Here is a 27,910-nt window from a genome sequence, read left to right as displayed (position 1 = left end):
CCCCTCCCCACTGTGGGGCACAAAGACTGGCTTTCTTGCCTTTCTCCTCAAAGCTGAGCTTGCCTCCCTTCAGACAGGCACCTGCTGAGCAACAGCTCCCAGCTCTCCCTGACCCCTCTGCTCGAGCACCCATGTGAGTAGAGCCCCTGGCTGGCAATCCCTGAGCTGGGGTGTTTGCTGCTGCTTGCTTTTCTTGTTGAGATTGCTGATCCTTGGCCTGCTGGCAATTGTTACAGCACATGTGTGCTTCCAGTGTGTGGCTGGTTGATGGGAAGCCCATGGGTTTTTTGTGTTGTGTTCCCTTTCCAAGTGTTCCTCTGCATAGGCTGCACAGTGAATGCTAAGAGCACAGCTGCTTGTGAATGCAGTGAAGGGGTGGGGGAGAGGGCACTGTACATACTGATGAACACACAGCTCCATTTGCTGCTATCTAGTGGCTCTTGCAGCCTCTGTCGAGTAATGTTTAGTGTGCTTAGTTGGGAGAGCTGTGACTGTCAAAAGGTAGTACTAATAGGTACATCTGACCTGAAAATTGTACTATAAACTGCAGAGCAGTGTATGTAGTATAGCCAATTTTAATTAAACTCTGTTCAAAAGCTATGTAGCTCGTTAAAATGATGGGATGCCAAATTGTCAACCTGCCAGTCAAGCTAAAAGGGTTTCCATCTAACAGAGTGGACTGGTTTGAAAAATATGGTTTGTTAAAATTCGGTGCCTTTGAATAATTACATACTAAATGTGTCTGCCCTGTGGAGCAACACCACAATGGATGGAGTTGTGCCTGGCAGACAGAAGCTTCCTGAGTAATAAAGAGGCCGTGAGACAAGCACAGTTTGTGTGTTAGCAGTGCAGAGGGCAAGGGGGGGATACACAGTGGCCTGGCTGCGAGACCATCATTATGTGGGTCTCTGCTGGTTTAAAGAAGACTTTTCAGCCTGTAAGTTTTGTGATTTGTTGTAGAAATCAGGGATTTTAGGCCATTTGAGATCATGGCTACCTAATGTTTCTTGCTAAGTCACTGAGATGACTGAATCTGTCTAGATCCAAGGTAATGTGATGCAGGTGTCTCTAGTTGTAGATGCATTTTAATTGTGGTGTGAAAGTGCAAGTTGAGTCCATTACCAATTATTTTAAGTATGCTAATTGAGCTCTATGCAAAATACTATTAAAACTGATTTACAAAGGAAGAATTCAGCACCATTTCTGAATTTAATTAACCCATTAGTAACTGCGGGCACATTCTGTCTGTCTCGCTTTTTCAAGATCAGGGTCATGCGCAGGTTCCATCTTAAGACTGGTATTCAGAATTCTAAACATTTTGATGTATTTTATCCTTACCTGAGGAAGAATAATGTTGATAATCTCAAGAGGAATGGGCTCTGGAATACTCTTGATGCCAATAACTCAGAAATAAAAGAGGAAAATGCCTGTTTTATTTTGATGACAACTTACGATGTTTTGTGTAAAGAATATTCTCAGGTGTGGACGATTCTACTGTTCATTTGACAGACAGAAGGGAAAGCAAATGAGCTGAGGTGAACAGGAAGGCTCTGGTGTAGTAGATAAATGTCTTTGCTGTCCTTGATTTCTGACTGGCACTACAAATGCTGGACTTTTTTTCTTCACCAGTACAAACACCAGCATGTTTTCAGGCCTTTGGTCTGGAAGTGCTGCTCAAACAGCTTCAGGTTATGAAGAGCACCTTAAAAGTGTCAGCCCAGTTAGCATAAGAAAGGTAGAGCCATTACAGCTCTGCAAATAATGCAGTATGGAGCAAACAGGGAGCACAATGTGTTGAACTTGCCTTGCCATTTCTTGCATCCCTTGATTTCCTACTTGTGACAAGTTAGGAGTGAGTTATACTTTTCAATTTAAAAAAAAAAAACAAAAAAAACAACAAACCAAAAATGAAAACTGGGAGCACTTAAGGTAATGAAGCTGTTTCAACTTGGTAACTGCAGCATTTTTACCAACATATACCTTGATGGCATAATAGTGTTGGGTCTCACTTCCTGTGTTTGCAGGCTAAGTCAGGTTCTTGTGTGAGCTCTGATCCTTGTGTGAGCTATTCGTGGCTGTAAGGAAGGCAGTTCCTTTGCTCTGCTCCCCAAGGTGTTGGAGACTTGTTCCCATCTCCCAGAAGGCCCCAGAAGTGAACAAGATGTAGGTGCTCAGCAGCTGGGGAGTGCAGCAGAGATCAACAGGTGTTTTTCTAGCACAGTGCAGCAACATCAGAGTGTGCTGTGATCTTGAAGAAGTGCTGAACCAGAAATAATACTCAGGATATTGGGGTTATGGAATATGGGCTGAATATTGCAGGGCTTTTGTCTTCTTCGAAGGTAATGGGCAAACAAAAGGAGAACTGTGGTTCAATTATCATTTGTGGACCTTGCCAAAGAGGTGCACTTTCATTTTTCTTGCCTTTAATTATATATTTCTGCCACACCTCTTGTGCTGCTCTGTGGTGAAGCAGATCAGGGTGAAGGATAAACCTGCAGGAGAGCCATGGCTGGTTCTTGGTGGAGCTGAGGTGCATGGGAAGTGCTCAGGGATGAGGAGCTAAGTGAGCAGACTCCCCTTTGAACCCCAGAAAGTGCTTAAACATTGGCATTAAGCCTCGTGAACAGTGGCTTGAAACCTACAGCGTTCAACCTACTGCCAGTCATGGGTTGTGCTTCTTTGGAAGGTTTGGGATGTCAGCCTCTCCAACTCCAGGAAATGCATTCCTCTCTGCTAAATCACTCTTTTGGCTGGATAGGATAAGCTTCACATGTTGTCTTTTATTCTGCTACAAATGCCCTCTTCTCCCTGAATTGAGGTGGGGAAGGCTTCAGCCATGGCTGAAATACAGATTTTTCTTCTTATTTTTTTAATTACTTTTTTTTCATTATCTCTTCCCTGCTTCTTGGGAGGTGTTGTGATGCCAGTGATTCAAAGATACTCGGAAGCAGTTGGATCTAAAGCAGTGTGGGAAGGCAGAGTGATCTTAAAAGATGCAAGGAACCTCAGCAATATGCTTTTTGCTTATTTGCCCAACAGAAAAATGGTGGTTTCCCTGCCACTTAGCAAAAATTCAACAGCAGAGTGCTGCAGTGAGGTCTTTCAAAAGCAAAGAAGTTTTAAGTAATAAAAATATGCCCAAGGGCATTTACTATTACGGTAAGAAATATTATCATAAATAACCAGCACTATAAATGACATTTGGGAAATTATCAAAGTATTTTGTGAGACGTGCATTGTGCTTGCTTTTGTGTTAGTGCCATTTGTTACTTAATACACAAGAAAACTCAGGAATTTTCCCCATTTCAAGATGAAAGAAATGGGAGAAATGGCAATTTAATGTATAAATGTAGTATCTGAAGGCTATAGTTTAGTCACACAGACAAAGAAGTTCAGTGACTTCTGTGAAGTTGTACTTGGCATCCAACTAATGTTGAAAACATGATAAAAGTGGGCAACAATATGAAGAATGTTGTTTTGTGTATGGTAAATAATGACTTGATGAAAAAGCAAAAATATGTTTTGGGACCTGAAAATTTTTAAAATCTAAAATATTGCATTATATGTATTGTAGACTTAAAATTTTTTTTGATTAAGTGCTTTTTTTGAAATTTAGTGACCAGCTGAAATATTCTGTTCTGAATGCAGGTATTTTGATATCATCAATGGTTTCTTTTTCTTCCACCAAGGTCTGGGATGGCTTGGTGTTTTAATCCAATCATTCATGGACTATTTTGCCACAAACTGGCTCGACTTTGATCTTCTATTGTCTCTTTCTCATTTCATGAAAACCAGAGTTAGTTTTCCCACTTGTGGTACAGAGCTCACATGAAAATGTACCTTTGGCTTGGCCTTGTGCCTGAATAAATGTGAACCTTTCATCTCTTGAGGGGAAGATGAACATAACGAGAAGACATCTGAAAATAGGTGATTTGGACCTAGTTCTCATGTTTTATGCATTCCTCAAGAAGCCAGTTCCTGTGTTCAATAATATATTACAATTGGAAGATTAGAAAAAATCTGGTGCCTTGAAAGAGAGAATATAATATCACTATGAAATTTTGTAGGAGTATTAAATCCCCTTTCACTTTAAGGAATGATGGACATGTGAAATAGAGCAGAAATTTGAAAGTACAATAGCTGGTCACTGGGATCGTGCAGCCACACAAGAGCTGGTGTTATCAGATGCAGTTTTGATGAGAACATTGGAGAAATTTCTAAATAAAAGAAACTTGATCATTTCAGAGGAAAATAACAATCCTAAGATAGTAAAGATAAGTGTATTTTAGAAGCCTGCTATTGCAGAATATTGGGTTTGGGTTGTCTTAGTGGGTTTTATTTGGGGGTTTTTTTCCTGTCCTTTTTTTTTTAGAAATACTTATATCAGCTATTTAGATAACCAGAGAACTTGCTAGCACCACCTATTGGATGAGAAATTTCCCTTAAATCTAAATAGCTCCTGTCAATTTCTGTACAAAAAAGCACTGTGTATCCATCTGAAGCTGAAACATCTCCATTTCAAAAGGGCATTTTGTTTTGTCAGTCTTTCCATGAATACAGTAATTTAATAATTAGTTACGAGGACTGACAAATTTCAGTATTTCATTGCTGCAACGTGAGGGCTTTTGTATGCTAGGAGAACACCTAAAGCTGATTGTTTAGAGGCTGAGCACACTAATACTATAGCTGTCACTCTGGGGACAGGAGGAAGTGCTGGGAGCTCCAGGCACCCATTATTTTTACCAAAAATTGCTTTTTGTTAATGTTTGTACACGTCTTCTCACAAATAGAAGGTGTTTGGGGAGGGGCGGAACAAACAAAACAACCCTCCTGCCTGAGCTGTTTTCTTTGACAAACCCTTACACTGAGCTAAAGCTCTAGCTTTGCAGGAACTATATTTAAAATAGAGCTATGCTTTTGACTGCTTTTTAAAAATAGATTATTTATCCTTCCATATACACGAACACAACTGACTCGGCAGGCAGAAAGAATAGTTACTTAATTCCACTCCTACTCTCTTGTTTCTTCCCTATTAACATTATCTCCTTGGTAACACATCCCATGAATTGTGTCTATGATATGCCAGCTCCTGCAGCTTGTTTAGTGTCTTGCTACTTAAATGTATTTGAATTTTGTCTCTGAGGTCCCACCCTAAATGGTGGGACTTTTTTATCATCTTTCCTGAGCGTGTCCAGGGGGTTCTTTTGTGTTCATTGACCCCAGGTGTAGCATGACCCCTGCCACTGCAATGAATGCTGTGACCCTAATGGAGCCTGAATTTCTCAGAATTTTTTCTTTTAATCCTGTTGTAATATCTACAACTGCTCAGATGCATATTTTTAGTACAGTAAGTAATACCTCACCCAAATAAATGCTTGTGTATAAACTTAAAAGGAAAGACTGTCATTCCCCCCCCCCCCGCATTACTGTTGCACAAGAGCCTACAGTCTTTTGTTTTAAATATTTGATAATGTGTAATCAGAATCCATCTGAGCCTACAGCGTTACCACTTTTAATATCAATTATATCCTCCTTGCAGGGGGCTGATCAGGCATGTTTATATATAATTTTTTTTGAAAATTATGGAGTCTGCTATATTAAATGTGTACATTCTCTGTAGGGCTCCTCACAGCTGCTGAAAAAACTGGCTTGCCATTGGGATGGGATAATATTAATCTCTGCAAGTCTCTACACTGACTTTGGCACAAGGCTACTTGAAGTCACAGGTTTTAGTATCAGAGAGAGAACCTCTTTAACTTCTGTGACTAAATAAAATTGAATTGCATGCTGGCGATCTATCTTTCACCTGTTAAAATGTTGTTCAATGGCTTCCCAAAGAAATACAGGGACCTAGAAGTTACATCCAGGTCGTAAAAACTCTCCATTGGGAACTAGCTCTCTTTTCTATGAAAGATTTCAACCTCATTGATGCAGAATATCCTAGCAATAAGGAGCACTACATTGGCTAGTTAAAAATTGACTCAGCTCTGCTAAAAATCAGTGTCTTCCTTCCTTTTATAGTACTGAACACGGGCAGAGATGTGAAGACGCTTCAGTATGGGCTCTGTGAGGTGGGAGCTCACCTGCTTGGGTGTGCCCTGCCCAGCACTGCAAAGCAGAGGTGTCTGAAGCAGCTTTGGGTACCTTTGCAATACGGCCCGAACGAGCTCCCAAAATCGCTGGCTGCAGTGCTGTCTTTAAAATAAAAAAATGAGATAATAATGGAAGTCATCTTTGTAAAATACATAAACATGAATAGTCACAAAGTGAAACTCTATCCAGTGCAGACTCCAGAAATGCCGAGTGCCCGGGATCCGCAGCAGTGAGCTGGGGACGCTGCGGAGGGCAACTGCTGTAATTTAATGCGGAGATAATCCCGGTGAGATAACGGGGTAATGGCTGTGTTGGGGGAAAGGGCTTGGCGTGAATAACCTGCTAATAGCACTTGTAGGTCTCAGGTGCTCAAAGCAGCTTAACAACCTGCAGCTGAGCGCGTGTGGCTGTGCCTGTTCTGTGTGGGCACATCCACCAGTGAATGTGTGTGTCCTGGTGACAGCCGAGGCGTCACAAATATAAATGAAGACTCAAACACCGCCTTTGTCACCAAGAAGGCAAGATTATGTTGAGCTACTCCATTTGTCTTACCTGATTTATTCATTGGTGATAAAACTGGCACTTGTCTGTATGCCATAGTTTCTTGGCAAACAGATGAAGAAATCACTCCAGCGTTAAAAAGCTGGGAGTAGTGTTGTCAGAAGTAAAGAAGTGCTTAAAAGTACGCTTTTGAAGGCTTATGCATTTATTTTCTTTGTCATTGTCAACACTTTCCATGCCAGGTGGGGATAAGATCCTTTATTCCAGTAACTTGTACACCTGTGAACATTTTAAAGTAATCCTTGTTTGCTTAGTGAAAGAGGGGTTTGCTTTTGAGTTAGTAGAAATATCCTCGAGATACGAGTGCTTTGGTATGCAAATCTGATGCTCAGCTATCTTTTATGCTTTGTGGTCTCTGTGCATGCAATCTAGAGAAAGTGGGAAGGGAAGGATGGACAGAGAGAAGAAACAATTTTTAGCTTTTTTAGTAATTAGCTGAAAGAAGATTAATAGACCATCCTGGGGGGACAGGTATTTAAGAAAGCTAGCAAGCCGTGAATCTGCACCCCTAAATAGCTAGAGAGGCCAATATTTTTGCTGGAGAGAGGAATGACAGGCTCTCTTGTTCTCTGAGGATTTTTGAGATGTGTAAACCAGGCTCATGCAACTTGGCCACTCTGAACTTCGAGGAAAGAGCATTTGTCGAGTAGGGTGCCCAAAAATCTGTGTCAATGCTTCTCGGGAATCTCTTGTGAATGACACTGTGGCCTCACAAGTAGGAAAGGAATGGGAATGGAAAGAGACACGATCGTTGCTGGGAGGAAAAATGTTGATAATGTAATGCAGGCAAGTTGAATTTTATCGGCAAAATTTTGAACTGGCTTATTTGCTGTCGGTTGACGTGTCTAAATGCTTAATGCCAATTACCCACAACGAGGAGGAAGGGGAGAAGGGGAAATTACCCCCTGTGCTGTCAGCACTGAGAGCTGCGCTATTGACGAGAGCATTTACCAGCTGTGTTTAAAGGTTGTTGGCTTCATCAGCCACCTTGGCCGCGCTATTCAAGAGACACAGCAGCGCTCACACGAGCTCAACCTGACCGATTTAAAGCCTTTGACACTGTTATTGGGTTACACATTCGTAGCAGGGCTTTCTTATGATGCTATCACCTATTTGAAGAGCATCAGGGCTGCCCAGACGGCAGGCTCGCATTCCAGGCTGGGCTGCCTCTCCCCTGCCAGGGCAGGAAGGTGGAGCTGGGTTTGGCTAAAGAGGAGCACTGATGTAATGTGCTACTTCAGTCCGCCTTCTGGGAGTGAGGGGAAGCTGACCCCACCGCTCTGTAGGAGCCCTTTGCATGGGTTCTCTCCTATTTTTGCTTTTTTTCCTAAGGATAAATTGCCCTCAGGTTTCAGGTAAAAGATACAGTTTTGGCTTTTATGATTAGTTGCAAGGGGAAGCTACGATTGTGGCTTTCTAACTTCACGTGTGCAAAAGGCTTGCTGAGCTGTGGTATTTTTCTAAAGTTCCCAGACTGTTTCGTGCTAGGCTTAATTTAAACCTCAGCACAACCATTCCAGCTGAGCTGTTGGGTGTTGTCACCGAGAGCACAGGTTTGACCTGTAATATTTTGTCAGCGTTCAGAAGGAAATGCCTGGACTTGGGTGTCATTAATCAGGCAAACAACATTATATCCATACCTGCAGGATTTAACCTGCGAGCACATCTAAATTTGGCAAGCTCTGTGTGTGTGTGTTATCCATGTGCATTTTGTGTGTGTTTTTATATTAGTCTGGTGTTGTTTGGGCAAGTGGAAAAAGCAGAAGCCTGAGAGAGCTTATAGGGACACCAGAAGATTATAGTTTGCTTGAGTGGCAAGTGAAAGGGCTCCTCCAGGTGTCAAGGAGGATTTGAAGAGCATTAACAAGAATGAAGAAATTGGGTCAGACAATCTGCAGCCCAGGCAACAAGGACAGGGCATCTCGCTGCCTTCCAGCTGCAGGAACTATTTGGAAGGTAGTGCTTCTTGGATCAGGGATTTAATCTGGGCAATATAGTTATGGATTTTAGTCAGGAGTCCCGCCAACACGAATGTACAAACCTGTTTCCCTGACAGAAATGGCAAGAAAATACTTAACAAAGGGTGACAATGGAAGCATCATAGGAACCTGCTGACAAAACTGCTTAAGGGACAATTTGTGTCAAGTACAAAATTGCATTTGAAAAAGGTATATAAAAGAAATAATAGTGCGAGTTAACACAAGCCAGAATGTGTACTGTTTTCTTCCTTGGTTTGAAGAAATTTCTAGCCTTGAACAGTAAAACATTCCTTACTCCTGCCCTGCTCAATTCTCTGTTGAAGGGAATTCCCCTGTTATGTGGCTGAATGGAATAAATTGCCCAAGATGATGTCCTTAATGGACTAAAATAATTGCTTTTTGTAAATATTTTAAATACAAACAGAAAGTGCCCTTTGGTTTACAAATTGTCCCCAGATTACCATCAGCACACATAAAATAAATGTTCAAAACACTCAGAAATTGTAATGAGTACTTAAGGTATGTCATGAAGGTAGGCAAAGCAGAGCCATGTTGGGATACATGTTGTGGGGAATGCAGCCTGGCAATCACTCCTCTCCAGCAGAATAAGAAAATGCATAAGGACTTGGTTCCAAATTTTAATCTGGGGATAGCAAAATAAAATATTACACTGTCCACCTCCCAGTGCATTGACTACAGATGTGTCAGTGACAGCTTCCTCAGGCTCAAGTTACTATTGAATTAAGGTCCCTTGCATTTGGACCTCCTGAGTTGCTGGAGACCTAACAGCAGAACACAGGATCAATTTCTGGCTGTCAGCAATTCCTCTGAGCAGTTCACGAGGACAGCAACCACGTACGCATGCACATATATATACCATTCATATTCTAATTCAGGAAAGTGAATTTCCCTGCTTTGTTTTATGGGAAGTTAAGCTGTATTCACTTCTAGTCCTAAAATGCTCTGCAGCAGTTGTTCCTGGTGGGTCAGTACCTCTATTCTGAGCCCATGCCCTTGCTGGGAAAGTCCCCATGTGTGGAACCTCGGCAGTTCCCCTCTGCCCAGGCTTAGCACCATACAGCTGGTTTTGCTCCATTTCCCAGATTTACCACTTTTCTAATCCCACTGTTCATAATGTGCTCCTAAAATGGAGACTTTTATGAAAAAGGTTAGGTATAATGTAAGAGGAAAATGTTTTTAATAAATTAAGGTGTACACATCGAACTCTGCAACCTTCTTAAAGCCCCTTTTCCCAAAGGAAGGGCACGTTTCTCAAGAACTCTCATGACATGTCTGGGGACATCAGACTGTTCCACGTGAGCATGTGCTGGAAAATGCCCTCTGCCAAGATGAAGATTTTGTGTTAAAACTACAGCAGCTTCTGTTGGTTCTTTCTATTTCTTTTGGCAGCTGAGCAGGATAAGGGTTAGCTCCACTCAGGGTTATACCATGGCCAGGGATTTTGTGTTGTCTCAGGTGTTTTTTGAGAGAAGGTTGTTGACTTCCTTCCTACCTGTGTGCAGCTCAGTCTGCCTTGAGCCAGCTCCTCATTTACCTGCAGTTAGTCCCTCTGCTATGGTCACTTTGCACCCCAGAGGTGCCAGATTTCAAGGAAGAAGGCAGTGATTTCTGGAAGTGTGTTTCATAAAGTACTTTAAAAATGTCTGAAGCAAAAGCTGCTGTTTACTCTGCAGCAGGTGTTACTAACATAAACTATTAGAAAATTTTCTTTCTTCTCTTTCACAACCTGCTGATAACTTTTCCATCTAGGCATTACAGTACATCAGTTAGTAACCAATGCAATTACTGTTTTCTAGGGGAACATAAGCTCCTCATATTATGGATTTTTTTTTGTGGTTTTTTCTTACTTTTGAGTGTGCTGCAAATCAATTCTCTATGAACGCTACTTATCTGAAAATATGCAGGATCTTCTGAGAACTGTCTATAAATCCTCCTCTTCCCAGCATTGCTAGTGGGGCTGGAAATAGAAACTGAGAAGATGAGGGGTGTGGTCTGCTAATGCCTTTGTCACTTTGAGAATGGCCTGCTTTGATGAGCTCTAGGTGAGGCTGCATCTAAAAGCAGTTTGGAGGCTGGAGTGATTTACAGGCAGGGAGAGGTTTGTTTTGTTTTGTTATTTCTTTAATGATTGTGTTGGCTCTGTCCTCCTCAATCCAACCTCTCATTTTAATTATTTGTTTTCTGGGCAAGCCTTCTCTACTTTGGATCTACTCTTCGGGAAAATTACTAATTTATCATTATGTCTGGATATTTTAGGCAAAAATGGTATATAAAGGAGGAGGGAGTTAGTAAGTGGAGGATCTTGGATGGCCACACTTGCTTAGGTCTCTTACTCTTTCTTCATTTGCTCAAGAAATGCAGTAATGAGACAATAAGCAAAATACTATGTATATCTCCTTCTCCAAGTGCAAAATGCCTCCTTGTGGAGCTTATTTAACTTAATTGGGGCATGCTTTGGTAAGGTTTTCTGGTGGGTTAGGTTTTGCTTAAAATAAATGGAAATAATTCCATTATTGTTGGGTGACACCACAGACACTGAGGTGTAGATCTCTACCCTAGGATTCTGCTTAAATCCTTAGAGATATTGGTGTTTTCTGGACTGTTGGAAGGAAACAAAAGCTGCAGGAAGTAGGCAAAACACACAGCCTTTAATGGGCTAAAAATAAAACTCGAAGGAATATTGTGAATTTGCTCACTAAAGTTTTGCAGACCTATTTCTGGCTGTTTGAACATGTTGACTCTTACATAAGGTTCATTCAGAATATTCAAACTGTTCGGTAAATATTCCTAAATGCGAAAACTCAGATTTTTCACCCATTTTGTTTGTGTCTTTCACATTGGAAAACAGGCCATGGTAGGATTTCAGATCCATTTCTCCAGTAGCTGCATGAAGTCCTAAGGTGGATTCACAAGCACATGTCATGTATTAATAATGTTGCAGTAAAGTTAGGACTTGGGCAAGGAGAGAGATAATTTGGTGTGTGTATTTAAATAAGTCCTGTATCTGGATAAATACATGCGGTGCTCTTCTTAATTTTTTTTTTTTTTGTGTCATGTCTGCCACACTGCCAAGCTGGGGCTATGCTGATGAGCTTTGCCACAGAGCTGCTCGATCACAGAGCTGCTCCATGATGTATTTAACCAAGGAGATGCCTGATTTCCTGCTCGTAGCTGTGCTTGGAGATCAGACTCTGCACAGAGCAAAGCTGACTTTTAGGCAGCTGCCCAGAGAGGCAGGGGTTGCACTTGAGCCCAGCTTTATGCTCCTGAGATTCTCTGCCAGCAGAGGTAAAACCAGAATCTGATTGAACCCTGCTGAGGAATTCTGGTCTCTAGTGCAGGACTGAGCTCTCTGGTACCACGAGATAACCACATTATCTCGCTGTTGCTACAAGTTGCTGAGGGTCCCTTTGACTCCATAATGACAGAGCAGGCCCCTTGTGCAGGCAAAGCTACAGCTTCCAAAAAAAAAAAAAAAATAGGAACTTTTTCCCCCCTCCTCACTGAAAACTACCTAACATTTAAAAAGGTAATTTGTCTTTAATTCAGTTTGCTATTTCTTGGCTCCTACTAAATTTAGGTATAACTTCAGTGTGAATGTGTGTTGTTGAAGACCAAGACTCCAAGAGAACCACAGGGGTCTGAGGTTGGGGCAACACATTTCACTCTATGGCATTTTATGTCTGAAATTTAGCCTGGTCCACTTAGCTTCAAGAAATCTCTTTTGCTATACTTTTTTCTGTTAAAGTTCTGTGTACTAAAGTTTGCCCTAACTTCCTCTTGCTTGTGAAAAAAACCTCTCTATTTGGTGACAACCCCAGAGAAGGATAAAATGAATGCCTTGACACCCATACCTTCCATCTGACCACTGTCTGTTAAATTCCATTAATCTGGAGCACTATGTAAGGGCTGTTGCTGTCACCAGTAAGGAAAAGGAGATGAAATCTCAGATCCTGTCTGACTTGCCTCACCTTCTGCTTCCTCTGTGCAGAATTAAGAGCCAGCCTGACATAAGTGTTTCCAAGCACACACAGAATAAATAATAGGGAAGGGGAAGTGTTGGAGAGATTTGAAACAAAACAAAGGCTTTCCAGCCCTGCCAAGTTAAATACTTTTAAATACTTTTTCCTTTCAAGAAACAGAATTTAAAGACCAGCATTGCAAATAAGCAAGTATCACCTGAATATTAATACCTGCTCCCATTCAAGATTTGTTCAGTCTGTGGGCTGATATGATCTGAGATTACTTAAGGGAATCATGACTGGACAAAAAAGCTAACTCTAACATCAGAGAGAGAGGGCTCACAACCTTCTCTTACATAACTGGAGATGAGTACCCTATACAATCCCAACAAGTAGCATCTTTTCCACAGAAAAGAAACATGGAAAATCTTCCAGGGGAAAGAAATTAGTAAAAATCTTAAGGCCCAGTATAAAATAGCATCTAGTGAAAACAAATGTTGATCAAAACCGAGGCTTGGTGCTAATAACAAACATCTGAAACAAGAGGAAATGGAGGCTTCTGGGTGACTCACAAGATGCATCAGAGGAAGCCAGTTCCAAACCCATCTTGCTGGTGTCTGGAGATGGGCTGTTTGAAAGATGATGATCTTGGCAACAGCAGTTTTGGAGTCACACCCTTGTAAAGGAGGGAGACACTTTTTGGGGGAGATGCTGTGCCTGGAGCTGGCAGCAGCTGTGGCTTGGGCTAAGGCTGCACAGTGATGCTCCTCTCCCCTGTGAGTTGTTGGGCAGGGAAGAAGCAACAGCCCCCTTCGTGTGCCTGCCCTGCTTGATCCTTCTCTGCCACCTCCTTCCTTTGCAATCAGGAAGCTGTTCTGCCCTGTAGATTTTTGAGAAAGTGATTATGTATGAAGATTTTTATTATAAAATGCACATTAAATATTTATTATAAAATGCACATTAAATATTAAATTAAATACACATGTACGTATGTACACACCCCCTTTTTTTCCCCCAGAGCATTAGCAATTTTCTAATAGCATGTTTTCTCATGGAGGAAATGACAGTTTTGCTTATACCCCTTGCTTTTTTTTTTTGAATTGAAAATGACATTTTACTTTAGAGGTAGAAGCTGCTGAACTAAAAAGTTTTTAGGTTAGTTTGATGTTAATCCTTGTTCACCTGAATTGCTGTCATCCCTTGCAAGTGCTCCTATTGAGCTGGGGCATGTCCCTGTTCTCTTCCTGGCTTAGGCCTTTCCTTTGGGCTTCCTCTGTTCTGATAGCCTTTGTTTGACCATTGCAATGTGTTATGAGACTCATAAATTCCATGCAAAACAAAATGCTTTTTATTCAAAGCATAGCTTCGTGTTTCAATGTGATATCAATTAAAAAAAATATATATTGCCTTTGAAATTTTCTGGTACTTCGTGTTCTACAAAACATGCATGATGTTTTGGCTTTTCATCTGAATTTTGGCACACTACTTGGATAAAAAAGCCAGTGCTGAAATATCAAGTGACATGCTGAACTTCCCATTTTTGACTAGTTCTTGTCTGTTTACACTGTTCCAGCCTCAGTGTTCTCAGTCTGCTCTGCAGCATTGCAAAACCCCATATTTCACACCAATCAAGGCTTCAGCTTGTCAATAGTAATTTATATGTATCCCTACCAGAACAGAAGGAAACCTGACTTGCCCAAATTGTAGTAAACAGAGAGTAGCACATGGCAGGTGCTGGTAGGGATGGCATGACAGCATCCTCAGCGCAGTATCAGCAGTGTGCCCAGTGAGTGACTTACACCACACGTGGTCTCTCTAGTCAGAAGAGAACCTTCCTTAAATGTATCTGTTCAATCAGCTTTATCTACATCATCTCTCTCAGCTCTCAAACCAAACTGCTGCTGCTTTACCTTTCCTTTTTGGCTTTTTTTCCTCCCACCCACCCCATCTCCCCAACAGCCACACGTTCTCTCTTAACCTCTGTGGCTGTCACTTTGTGACTTTCTGTTACTTCTGTGCTGGAGTCATACATTTTCCTGAATATATTTTCCTGAATATTTGCATGTTGTCAAATATTTCAGCCAAGGTCACCCATCTCTACTTTAATTGCCATCCTCTTTTTTTTTTTTTTTTTTTTTTTGAGAAATAAGAGTTCTGCCCAGATGGTGCTTTTTTCTCTGTGTGTGACTAGTACATTTCCTACCTTCCTAATGAGACTTTTAGTAGCAAAATAACATTCAGCTTCTAGGTCCCATGCAAAATACCCTTGAGACACAGCTGCACAAGCAATAAAATGAGAAATTCCCATTGCATTCTTGGTTTCTACTGCATCTCTTTATATTCTGTCAGTTTGACTGCAGCACAGTTGAAAACAGAGATATTTTCCTGTGGTCTTTATGCCCTTTTATGAGTTTTAATGGAAATGTAGCTGCTTCTTGGAAATCTAAGCTGTCTGTTGATGCCAGTGCACAACTCAGTTGACCTAAGTCTAACATAATAAGAGACCAGTTTGAAGCAAACAAAATCCTGAGGTACTACCTCTAAAAGGTTTTATTCCTCATATTCTAGAAAAAGTCTCACATAGAACCATTGTCCAGTAAGATAAGACATAAAAATTCAACTGTTTCACTGATCCACTTCAGGTTTTTTCTGAGTGATTGCTGAAATCTCAATCTTGTTTAAACAAATAACAGAATTCATCGTGGATTCCTCTCTAACCCAATGCATCCATTTGTACTTCCTTGGCCAACTCCTTAAGTGTAGGGTTGAGCAGTTGTGGCTTAAATGAGATTCATCTACTTCCATGTAGATGTCTCAAATAATTGGTGGAGTCTTAGCTTAGAACTGTTTCTCATTTGCTGCCAATCTGGAAAATAATTTTTAAAAAGTCTCAGTGACTATTTCAGATGGAGACCTTTAATAAAGATGGATCCTTTCTCTTCTCTACTGAAAAGCTGGGAATCTCATGATGCATTTCATGTAGTCCCCTATGACAAAATGGAAGAACAGTTTCTCCTGGAATAAAACATCTATGATCACTTATGCCAGCAGGCCTGGTGGCTGGTTGAAAACACTTCCATCCAACTTAATAAATTTTACTTAAAGGAGACAGGAAATAGCAGCATATTTGAGCAGAATATGTTATCTGAGCACTTCAACTCTTCTCTGCCTGCCTGAGTGTGCTGTCTGCTACTCCTGTTGCCATTTCTGCTGCAGCCTGGAAGATGCCACTAGGGGAAATGGCATCTCATATTGTCACCAGGCATTCCTGGTGTCCCCAGCGCTGGCAGAAGTGGCAGAGCTCTGCAGTGTTGTGAGAAGGGATGTGTTTGGTGATTTGTGTGCTTGACACAGGTAGGAAGAGTCTTGGGAAGGATGGATTAGATGCCATGGGAAGAGGCTGTGGATGGAGCAGGGGTCAGTAAGGGTAAAGGAGGGCTGCTTCCCTGCAAATGACCTTTGACTCAGTTCCCAAGGTATGGATTCATCCAAAAATCAGACTGCTTGATAAAATTAACCTCTTCAGCTGCTGCTAAAAGGACAAAGGCTTTCTTCCCCATCCAAGCACTGTGTTCCTTAAGCTGGTCAGAGACTTGTAGTTCCTACTGTAGTTTCTTAAAACTGGTTTGGTTTTTTGTTAGTTATTAGGGCTTTTTAGAAGTAAAGGGGTATTATTCAGCTGTATGTGAGACTATAAAAGTTTGTTTTAGTGATGCAACAACAAAAATGAAATTGTGAGTAATGTAGCCATGACCCGTGTGTTTTGACTATGTGCCAAGACTAAAATCCAGCCAACACAGCAAAGAATAACACAACTCTCAAGAAAGTAAAATCTTTTTCTTATATGTATTTTGTGCAGTTACTTTTATAGATTTTTCTCTTGGTTCAAGATAGAGATTATAGTTCTGACTTACACATTATCTTCCCTGCAACAGCCTTTTTTATCTCTTTATAAGCACCCTATAACAAAGCAGACAACCTCCCTTAGTGCAGAACTGTAACAAAACAAGACCATATGGACCCGGTCTTGAGTGATAATTGTCTCTTGAGAGACAAGGATGGCTCTCAGGTGCTGAATGTTAGCAGCCTAATTCCACTCTGACTGAAGTCAGCTGCTGAGGTTTTCCCACGGAATTCTGTGGAAGAGCAACCAGGCTCCAGGTGAATGACAGCCTGGAGATGAAGATTAGAGGTTGGAGTTTTCTTTGCTCGTTTTACAGCCTTGTGGGGGTTTTGGCAGAACTCCACGCTGTCTGCTGCCTAACATAGTTTTGTGCCTTTTTTTTAAAGGAGGCATCATAGAAATGACTTTTCCTATGTCACCTGATGTTAATGTGACAGCATAAGCCTTTAATGTGTTTTGGGTTTGGTGGTGGGTTTCTTTCCAACTGCAGGTTAGTTTTCCTAAAGGGCTTAAATAGCAGACCAGCTAATACTTGTCTACTATTATTAGACATTCTAATAGCATAGCTTGACATTCATATTTTTTTTTACTAAAAATTATGGTTATTTCTTGAGATTTGCAAACACTGAGGGTTTTAATGTAAGAAATTGATTTTTTTAAAATGTTAGAAGATTAAGTATTTAAAGTTGTATTAGTTTCAATGAGTTACAATTTAAATTTGTTTTTAAGTAGATTTGTTATCCGTATAATTAACATATACTTTATCATTTATAAGTGGTATCTATAATATCACTGTCATTCTACTTACAAGCAGTAAAACTATTAATTCTTGCAGGAGACAAAGAGAAAGTGCTGAAAGTGAGAAATGCAGGTTGGGCATAGGTATAATCCTAAAGCTTGGTCATCAAAAGTTGTTTTTGGATTAGTGAGCTGAAAATGGTGTTATTTCAGTTTAAAATTAACGCTGTTAGAAGCATCCTTGCCCCTGTTCTTTGAAGTCAGCAAATACTGAAACTTGTAACCCTATGCCTCGTTAGAAATAGGCTGTAAGGAAGATGCTTGTGTGTATTTAAATGTTTGCAGCTGTCTGGGGTACAGATGAGTCTGAGAGTGCCACAACAGCCCAAAGCCACGTTACCAAGGAGTTTGGGTGGGAAGTGAGGCTGAAACTGCAGTGAGGATTTCAAATAATCCACTGGGTGTGTGTGGTGGCTGTGCTGCCACAGACAGGAAATACTGCCCCATCCTACGCTGCCAATGCCAGCTGTGCTCTTTGGAGGACTCTCGCTAAGCAGCTGGCCTGACCCGCAGCCTGAGGATGTGGCAGTGCCAGGTGGGCAGGCTGGAGGCTCTCAGGGTGTGCTGAGGTACTGGAGTCTGCAGCAGGGAGGTGCATGTCAGCTTTGCAGCGGAAATCCCGTGCAGTTGGATGGCCCAGGAGATGTAAGGTTTGCCAAGGAGCCTGCACACATCAGAGGGGACAACAGATAAGGAGCCCTCAGCCTGTAAACGTTGTGCACATTCCCACTGAGGCTGTTCTGCTGGTAGCCTTCGTAATCTGGTATTGTTATTTTTGCAATTCATACCCACACAATCAAAAGTAGTTTCTTTTAATGCTGTAGAACATAATTATAGGCCCGACAGGCTCTGACAAGTTGGTTGAGACATTTATTCTTGCAGCCGGCAGATGCTTAAATGATTTTGTATTGGAAAATGCTGTCTGTGGAATGTTCTGTCTTAGTTGCTGTTACTAAACCCAGATTCATAATGAAGTCTAGCATCAAATATTTATGCAAAATTACTTTAATCCGTAAATAGTTTTAGCTATGAAAGATAAAAACAGCTGAGAAAATTAGTCAGGGGGGTTTCAGAAGTTTGTGTTGCAAAACAGTGATGTGTTTCTTTTCTGGTCTCCTGAAGTTGTTACCCAGCTGGCACTTTACAGAGAAAGAAGTCCACAATATCCAAATATCCATTGCTACATGAAAGATGTTCGTGTTCTAAGGTATTAATAGCACTGTAACCTATCCCTCTTGGGTCACTGCTATTAAAATCCTCTCACAAGATCCATTTGGAAAAGCAGAAGGCTTTATATGATAACTTTGGACCAGTCATAAATAAAACACTTTCCAACAGAGTTGTCCCGAATCAGATTGGTTCTCATCAGGAAAAGCCAAAATGGCATACACTGACTTCTACCTCTCCCTCCTACCTCTGAGCTTAAGCTGTGTTTAAGCAAGCAAACTCTCATCTGCCATGAACCAACTTCCAGTTCTTGTAAAGCCACAAGGAAGAGAGGGATGTCTTCAACTCTTTGAGCTCTTACTCAGAGGTTTTGATAGTGACTGATTTTCTTTTAATGAGTTGAGTCATTATTTGGAAGCTTCAGTAGCTGGCGGTTCATCTGCAGCATGGTTGAGTCTGAAAGTGACTGCAGCCTGATCCTATGGAATTGCACATTCCCTAAATATTTGAATAACAGCAAATCTCCCTGGGTCCACTTTTTCTGGCTTACACTCTCTGATGAAGGGCACTACAGAGGCTCTACTGATCCCTACCACGAGGGAGGCATAAATCTCAACCACTGACTCTGCTTACAACTTTGTTTTTCATAAGGTTCCTAAAAGTAATCCCTTTCTAGCCAGTAATCTGACCTAGTTACTATAAACTGATTTCTCTAGGATGAAAGGGTCTGTCTTTCCTCTGGGACTACTGCAGTGGGACTCTCACATATTACTTAGTGGTTTTTGTACTCTCATCTGTGGCTGTGGAATTTGGATACCATCCACTAAAGTGTTTGTATAGTCTATGTAGCTGTTATATCTGTATATCTCAGAAATATTTAAAAATTAATGGTCTTGGTCAGTTCCTTTCCAGTATGGAGAAAGGAATTGCTTGTTTTAGTCACTGGGTTTTGCTGGTATTTTTTCATTATTTGTGCTTGTGTGTGGGTAAAAATTTGTCAAGGAAATGTTCAACAGGAAAAAAGCACTGAATTTTGTTCTGAAGCTAATGAAACTATGAACAGCTATTGCTCTTCTAAGTGTAATCTTGACTGAGCTGCTCTGAAAGTTGTGACATCATTAGCTGTGTCAGTGAAAACTGGGTGTTGTAGGAAGGCTTGGACAAGGGAAAATGGTAGTTCTACTCTGACCAAAAATAATCCCAGGAAAACTCGTTTTTCTGAACAGGAACCTTCAGCTCTGTATCAGGGAGAGGATTGTAATGGGAAGCTGAGTATTGCAGGGAAGTGCCTCTGATTTGTGCTTCCAGCTGTACAGATCTCTAAGATAACCAACCACAGCAGCATCTACAGGTGCTTAGGTGATATTCTCCTCTCTGGTCCCGTTTCTCTCTAGACACGCCCATGATTGGGCTTTCTTGCTCCAGTGGCTGTTTAGGTGATGTCTTAAGGAATGCAGATGGGACTAAATAAACCCCAGTTAGAAAATCTGAGGACAAATGTCTCTGAGAAGAGAGAAAAAAGCTGCTTCTTACCACTGTTACTCAGTGGTGTGTAGGTTGTTGAGCTGTAGGTAGGTACTGTGCCTCCACATGATGTTTTCAGAGAGGCACTGAGAAAGCTGAGGGATGGTGCTGTTTACATGTGATCAAAAGGAGCCTTGGAGCTGTGGGCTGGCTCACAGACTGCCAGCACCACAGGGTTTGTTATCTCACTGGCTCTCCCAGCAGCTCGGTGCAGACAGTGCCTAATGTGGAGGAAAGATTGCATTCTTGAGAACTCCTCCAAGGAGGACTCTGGGAGTGAAAGAGCAATTTCCCAGACTACTTCTGCTCAAGTGAAGCAAAACTATTGCTGTTGATCATTGCTCGTTCTCTCCAGCAAAGGTCATGGAGTAAGCATGAGATCTAGAGCTTTGATGTCTTTATTGAAGTCTTGGAAGGATTAAAGCCATCAGGTTCTCCTCTACTGATGAATGTGTTAGAGAGAAGCCCAAACCTTTCCTCCAGAATAGTAACTGTTTTGATTTTTGGGTCCTTCATGTAGCACTTATATACAGGTCTCATAATGCTTTTGGTAAAAAATAGATTTTGCCCCAAACTCAGTTAAAGGAAACAGTTCTAGCATAGTCCCTTGGATTATACAGAAGAGGAGGAAAGAGGCTTTCCTCTTTTCGGGAATAAAAAAAAAAAAAAATCAGAGACTTAAAAGCAGAATTGCAGAATATCACTTCTTGCAGACAGGAATCAAGTGTGTAACTGCCAGATTTACTCTGGATTATGTGTACAACCTAGAAAGGTGTTTCTTTTTATGCTTCATTTCTCTACCTATTGAATATCTTGGAGTTTTTGTACCTTCACAGGCATCTGTGAATTAGCTCATAAAGAACACTTTTTTTCAGGCATCTGCTTTTAGTGTCTATGAAATCCACGGACAGGAACAGGACTGGACAACTCAAGAAGGAACTGTACAATTATTGTTGTTTGCCTATGAAATGCACAGCTTGGATTCCCACTGTTACTTGCATTTTGTATCTGCTCTTGATGCCACACACTGTTCACCAAACTCCCATGGGAAAGTTCACTTGCCATGCAACTCCTTATTTCATTTCAGAAACTGAAAAATAAGTGTGGTCATTTCACTGATGGTGTGAGCTGTATGAAAATTATCCCAGGGTCTGACAGCAGTCATCCCAAAGGCTTGCTCAGGGCTGCTGAAATATTGCCAGTCCTGATGGGAGCTGCAGCTGAACCTCTTAATGTGATAAGAGACATTAAGAATATAAGAGGGCTCCAGCAGGTATTTAAAGCTTTGGAAGGTCTGATTTTATAGGTCCATAATCACATATTCAAAGTGCTTCATTACTCTAAATTAAAGGTATGATAAGCAAAGCAACAGCAACTTTTCAGAGAAGTCAAGAGAAGGCTGCCTGCCTCAGCTGAGCAAGTGGCTGTGTGGTTCAGAACAAGCCAGGAAAACACTATTTGTTCTGCCTTCTGGCAAAAAAAATGAGGAGAGACAGATGTCAGGGAGCAAGGACAGGGGAAAAAGGAGAAGAATATCTATATCTGGCCAAAGCTCCTGTTAAGATTCTATAATGGAATACAGCAGGTGAGGAAATGTAGAAGTTTTTGATTATGGTATCAAGCTCCCTGCACTGCACAGCTGAGGTACTACCTTGCATCTTTCACTAGCTTACCACTTACCCAAAAAAAGACACACAGTTCAGCTCAAATTCCCTTGAAATGATTAATGTCTGTATTTCCTAGCAAAAGAATGTTTAATATTGAAAAGTAAGATTGTAGCGTCCTAGATTTTTGTGTTTAATTTCCCAAAAGAAGATGTAGAAGCACTAAGTGCAGCAAACACTTCAGCAAGGCTTGCAGTGTTAGTCCTGGGAAGTTACACAATCACTATTCTGGCAGCTCTGGAGCCTGTATGCATGTGCCTTCTGTAGATAGAAGAATACAACGAACCCACAGCTGTGTGATTTACCATTTTATTTGCCTTGCAGCTATAGGAATGCATTAGAGATTGTCATGGTTTAATCCCAGCCACCAGCTAAGTACCACACAGCTGTTTGCTCACTTCCCCCCTCCCCAGCCAGTGGGATGGGGAAGAGAATCCAAAAAAAGGTAAAACCCGTGGGTTGAAATAAGAACAGTTTAATAATTGAAATAAAGTTAAATATTATTATAATAAGAATAGGAAAGAGAGAGAGGAATAAACCCCAAGACAGGCAAGTGATGCACAATGCAATTGCTCACCACCCACTGGTGGATGCCCAGCCTGTCCCCCCAGTGATCAGCAGCTCCCAGCCAGCTCCCCCCAGTGTATGTATGGAACATGAAGTGCTGTGCTATGGAATATCCCCTTGGCCAGTTCAGGTCAGCTGTCCTGGCCATGCTCCCTCCCAGCTTCTGGTGCCTCTCCTCACTGGCAGAGCTGGGATGCTGAAAAGTGCTTGTCTCAGGGTAAGCACCACTGAGCAACAACTAAAACATCAGTGTGTTATCAATGCTGTTCTCATCCTAAATCCAAATCACAGAACTGTACCAGCTGCCAGGGAGAAAATCAGCTGTCCCAGTCAAAACCAGGACAGGAGTTAATGTATCTAGAAACCTGTTGGCTTTTTGGTTCCCACTCAATGTTAGGGCCTCCACTGCCTTCTAGGCTGTGCTTGCTTGGTGTTCTTTCTTGGAGGACACAGCTCTGCTGTGGTGTAGGCTGGGAACTGCTCTAGTCCTGGCATAAGAAGCTCACAGCAGGAGTAAATTATATTTCTAAGGGCTGGGGCCCCAAATGGCTCTTCTGGCATCCAGGAATTGTTGAGGCAAAGGCAAGATGCATCTCTGACAGGAAAGGCAAGGAAGCTGATATTAGGAAATCAGCACAGAGCCACATAGCCCCTTATGCTATTTTCAGGAGAGTAGATGCCATCTTTGGGTGTGCTAGCAGGAAAACAGGATGCAGAAGAAAGGACAGAACCCTTCAACCCTACTGAGCATTGATGAGGCTTTAGATGAACCACTGAGGCTGTCCTGGGTCGTACACATTAAAGGAGGTGTGCACCAGCTGCAGAGAATGCAGAGGAAGAAGGATCAAAGCATGACTTGCAGCTTAGGAATGTTTAGTCTAGAGACAGGAAGTACAGACTAGATATTAGGACAGAGATTTGAACAATGAGGATGGTGAAGCTTTGAAATATGTTGCCAAAGAAGGCTGTGGAGTCTTATTCATTGGAAGTTTTCCAAAAGACTAAGCAAACATCTGTTAAAAATGATGTAAGTATATTTGATTCTCCCTTGGAACGTGGAGAAGGAGTAAATTATGGTTAAAGAGATGAAATAAACTAGTGATTTTCCAACTCTGGGTCATGCCACTCTTGAATTCAAAGAACCTGAAAGTGTCAGCAGTGGTTATATCTAATAGCACTTGACCTCGATGTTTCTGGCCCCTATTCACATAATTGTTGCATAACCCAAAAGGGAGTTGTGCTTTTCAGAAGATGAACATCATTGTAATAAATGGCTTCTGAAGGTTCTTCCTGGCCTTCTGACTCTGTGATCCCACAGTACTGCTGCTGGAGCAATGTAAAGAAAAGTGGGCAGAGCAGATTGGAAGTGCAGATTTCCATTTAGGTTAATCTCTATCACTCACTCTTAATGGATCAAAAAATACGATGATGCCAGAAATTCAGCTAAATGGCCATCCGTGTTTCAAGCTGTAATAATTTTTTTACAGCTGCTCAGAATCTTTCTGCAGAAAGACACAGGAAAGTGTTCTATTCTTCTCCTCATGTAATTCAGAAAAAGGGCAGAAACACTAGCTCAGTCCTGTGGACAAAGTATAATTATAAAAACTTCTCGCCTGCAGACATTTTGCTAAAAAGGCATTTGTGCAAGACAGAGCATGGCAAAACACAGGAAGTTTTGAAAGTCGACCATGAGCAAATCTCCCTTTTAGTCTCAGTAATAGAGGAAGGCTGTGAATTCTGACACTTGGACACAAATGAAAACATCTGTAGAAGTGCAAGAGTGAGCCATGAAGCAGTTTACTTAGTGGAACAATGCCTGAGTGAGACCTACTGCCCGTGCCTTTAGGAGGAGACCATGTTCTTGCATCATTTACACTTGGGATTGACATCTGTTAATGGCTTTTAATATATGCACAACAGAAGAAATATCATTTTCTGAGCAGAAAAACAGAAACCACAACACCCCTCTTTCCTCCCCCTCTGGTTAATACTGCTAGTTAATTATGTGCTGGGCTTCACTGTGTGTCCAGGTGATATGTAGCAATTCTGTTAAGTTCTCAAGGTAACTGAGGAGCAGTCAGGATTCTTTGCAGAGTTGCCTGTTCTTAGCACCAAACATCAATGTTTAGTTGTCAAATTTTACCAGAGCAAAAATAATTGATGTTGAGAATCTCCTTACTCCCATCTCGTGGTTAACCATGTTCAACTAATGTTTTACATGAGGTGCGTGGTTGCAGCTTCTGGTGTTGTCAGAAATTTGGAGTTTAAGAGGATGTAGTGGCAAGTGTCTTCATAAAAGAAAAATGACATCACCAGCCCCAGTAGGGCAGAAATTGTTCTTTCCATTTGGTTCATAGAGATATTCCTGAATATAGGGCTCACTATCTCCCAGTATCTCTTCCAGTATCTGGCTACTAAGATCCAAAACCTCTATTTTTATACCCAAGATCAGATTTCTGAGGGTTTTTTTCAGCACTTGAGGTTTTTGGATCCACCATTATTATTTAGGCCTGTATATTTTCAAATGAAATTTTACATCACATTTTACCTTTTTCCTCCATTCTTTCTTTTCTCTGTTAAAGTTTAAAAAAATCAAGAGACTTGTTTTTTTTCCCAAGCCTATTCTGTGTTTCCACAAAAGTGTGTGCAATCTGTGGTCTCTTATCTTAGATGCATTGGTTGAACATTGCTGTAGTCAGGATAATGAATTCATGGGGTTTTTATATGTATTGATATACAAAATATCACAGAGAAACCAGGAGAGATTTTGTATAGAGCTACAGATGAAATTTTCCTCTCTAGGGGAAAAAATACTCTAAAAAAAGCTGATGTGGATAAAACTCTTTGAGTTGGTTTTTTTTTTCCCCCTTTTACGCATACCTATCAAAAGGTATTTTTGCTTAGCATCTGTGCAAGACATTTAAATAAACTCAGACCCTAGTAATTCCTGTTTTGGAACTTATCCTAGGCAGAGGAAGGAAAACATTTAGTCCTAGCTGAATCAAAGTTTAAGAACAAGCTCTCTGTTTTCTTGCAGGAAGCTTTTGGTTGGGGTTTTTCTCAAATATATGTAGATTTTTGGTAAGTTTTTGTCAATGTTCTATTGCACTGATAGCTGGGAGATAGAACAAGCAAAGCATTGCTGTGCTGCCTGGCTGGGCTTGCTCCGTGTGTGTGTTCCTGTGTGCACATGGATACGGGAGAATCCAGTAATTAATTGCAGCTGGGGCTTTGCCTGAGCTAATTATGGGTCAAAGTTTCTAATAGATGTGCTGAGAAGGAGTTGGAGCAGGTGTGGAAGCTGCCCAGGGCTTGTCCCCAGTGGAAGGACTTGCTGAAGTGTGACATGTACTGGTGATGGGATCAGTGCTGTCTTCAATGCAAAATTCATGGGTTTTTTTTTCTCTGAAGCAGAAAAGAGCTAATGATGTGAGATGGCAAAAAATGATTACTGCTTCAATGCCATACAACTGTGGTCCCAGTGAAGATAGCAGGAGATGTTTTAATTGGCTTGGGATGTAGGAAGGTCTTAATCATTGAATGTGGAAGTTCTGGTGTGCAGCTATGAACTGATTGTATTTTCTATAGGATCAAGTTATAGCTATCCAAGCAGGAGCACCTCGAGATGCATTTGAATCCTGCCAAGAAGAGGTTCATCATTTCACAGATACATATTTGAATCTTTATTGCTAAGAGTGTGCTTGGCATAATTATGTCTGGTTTGATTCTGTGGCAAAGCGGTTTTCTGGAAAATCTGCTCAACAGTCTGATTATGTCACTACCTGGAATTGCACTCTAATACAGTGGTAAATACAGCAAAGACTTCATTCTAAAGTGACTTTTAAAAAAGAAATGTTGCCTGAAAGACTAAAATACACTCGAGTAATCTATTCTGAAGTATGCTTAGTACTACTGCTGTGCATGAGCTTTTCACACTCAATGTATGCTTTTGAGAGGATGAAGTATGCAATAGTAAAAGCTGCCTTGGCATAAATCATGAAGAAGTTAGCATTACTGGGCTAATAATTCTATCTCTTGCCAAGATTGCCAGGAAGGTCATTTGGCAACAATGGTGCCTGTTACATAGATAATGGTGTGGTGGGAACTGAAAGGAGAATAAGAATTCCATTTATTTATTTATAGTAACATAAAAAAACCCCAAAATATACTTGTTTTAGACAGACATTTTGTAACAGGTTAGATCTCCTCGACACATGATCCAGACAGATGATGACAGGAAGTAGCTCAAGTTTCTTCTTTCAAAACCAGTACAAGTCATGTTAGAGAATGATGGTGCCTCTTGCTCCCAGCATTCACTTTTTCTGTGCATCACAAGTAAGGATTCTTGTGGACCTCTGCACCCACTTCTTTCATTTCATCCTATCGCTTCTTTTGACCAATGTCAAATCAATAAATTTGACAGCACCCAGTAATTTCTACAACTGTTTTTGTGGTTGTAATTTCAGAGTGTACTCAGAAAACAAAAACTGGAGGGAAAGGAAGAGAAGGAAAAAAAAAAATATTTCAAGGTCATTTGATTACCATGGCATGGAGACTTCAAAACCTGTGAGAGCGTGCCCTCAAGAGTTAACAAAGATGGTGCCAGAATAAACGAGCTTTAATTCCTGCATTTAATTCCTTGATTCTCTGAGAAAACTCTGGGTTATTTCAGAAGGGTTGTAGTTTCAACCTAAATTCCATCTAAAGGTGATGGAAAGCTGATGTTCTAATCAACTATCAATGCTCTTAATGGATGTGACATTCTTGCCTGGGGTAGACCAACGGTTTAAGAACAAGCACTTCATTTTTGTTACTTGTGACATAAATACAATAACTTCTGCTCTTGTCAAAGATTCCATGTTCACGTAGCTGTCTACTTACACCTCCCAAGAGCCAGTTCAATGGTGCATTGAATAGAAGCCAATCAGTCTGTTAGTCAATCTTGGATAATTTTTGGCAGCCATGTCAGGTTTTTACCACTCTTATAAAGCACTGTTGCCTAGACTTGACAGGAGTTAATAAAGAGGTCAACGACTGGACGACTTGGGTTGCAGAACTGTTTTCTGGCATTGAATCACCTTAATCCTTGCTAATCTTATTTCATTTTTCAGAGTTCTATGGATTTTTTCCCCACCTTTTCTTCAATATCTGTTTTGCAGCTTTACCGGCTGTGCCTGATCACGTCCTTTCTGGTTCACTCTAGCCTAGCCTCTTTTAAAATGCTGCTCCAGGGACCAACAAAAATGGATTGCCAGATAAAGCATTATCTCTAATTACAGCCAAAAAGTGCTCTCTGAAACAATGTGGAATAAAGTATTTTTAAGAGATGGTTGCCCAGTAGAAGCAGTTGTGAGCATAAGTGCAAGTACTTAGGGTAAGAAAAATTTTAAAGTGTTTAGAGACCTGTTTCCTTCTCTCACATGTTGGGTTGGTGTTTGGGGTTTTTTTTGGTTATGTTTGGGTTCTTTTGTTGCTTTAGTTCTTTATTTTGTTTGGGTTTTTTTTCCAAGATTGCATCTCAAAATCTAGAACCTGATTAAAGCACTGCTGTCTGTTCAGTTCTGATAGTTTTTAAAATCTCTTTTTCAAGCCTAAAATTTTGTTTTCCAAAGCTGGCTGTTTGATAGGATTTCTTGGAGGTTCTTATACTTAATTTTTCTTTGAAGTTAG

General features: G+C 41.0%; 1 protein-coding gene and 1 long non-coding RNA gene across 2 annotated transcripts in view; both read left to right on the top strand.

The window, feature by feature from the left end:
- CACNA1C (calcium voltage-gated channel subunit alpha1 C) overlaps positions 1–27,910 on the top strand; it is a 467,253-nt gene that overhangs the window by 163,450 nt on the left and 275,893 nt on the right. The window lies entirely within an intron of this gene.
- LOC138104408 (uncharacterized) lies at positions 58–26,416 on the top strand. The gene is made up of 3 exons (XR_011148056.1): positions 58–133; positions 25,278–25,321; positions 25,829–26,416. It is a non-coding gene; the product is annotated as an uncharacterized lncRNA (long non-coding RNA).

This window comes from Aphelocoma coerulescens, chromosome 1A (assembly GCF_041296385.1).
Source record: "Aphelocoma coerulescens isolate FSJ_1873_10779 chromosome 1A, UR_Acoe_1.0, whole genome shotgun sequence".
In the NCBI taxonomy this organism is placed as follows: Eukaryota; Metazoa; Chordata; class Aves; order Passeriformes; family Corvidae; genus Aphelocoma; species Aphelocoma coerulescens.
The sequence above is the reverse complement of the archived record's forward strand: the minus strand, read 5'-3'. Positions and strand labels throughout refer to the sequence as shown.